Genomic DNA, 297 nt, shown 5'->3' on the forward strand with positions numbered 1-297 from the left:
CTTTTAGCCATAGATATAATTATGATAATTATGATATATATATAATATACTGATTTATGATATATAATCATATATATATATATAATTGTAGAACAAATTGTGTTTAAGTTGAAAGACAACATGGTAATTTGTGTCACGTTATCACGTGACCTCTCCGTAGCGGGAGATGGAGGCGCTTCGAAAATAGACCGGTGTAGAACCGCCTCCCCCCCCCCACCTATACATATCTTTCTCTCTCCCCCTCTCTCTATCCCACTGTCCAGTCAGCCCCGTTCTCTCTCTCTCTCTCTCTCTCTC

The sequence above is a fragment of the Tachysurus fulvidraco genome, chromosome 21 (genome assembly GCF_022655615.1).
Source record: "Tachysurus fulvidraco isolate hzauxx_2018 chromosome 21, HZAU_PFXX_2.0, whole genome shotgun sequence".
Lineage (NCBI taxonomy): Eukaryota > Metazoa > Chordata > Actinopteri > Siluriformes > Bagridae > Tachysurus > Tachysurus fulvidraco.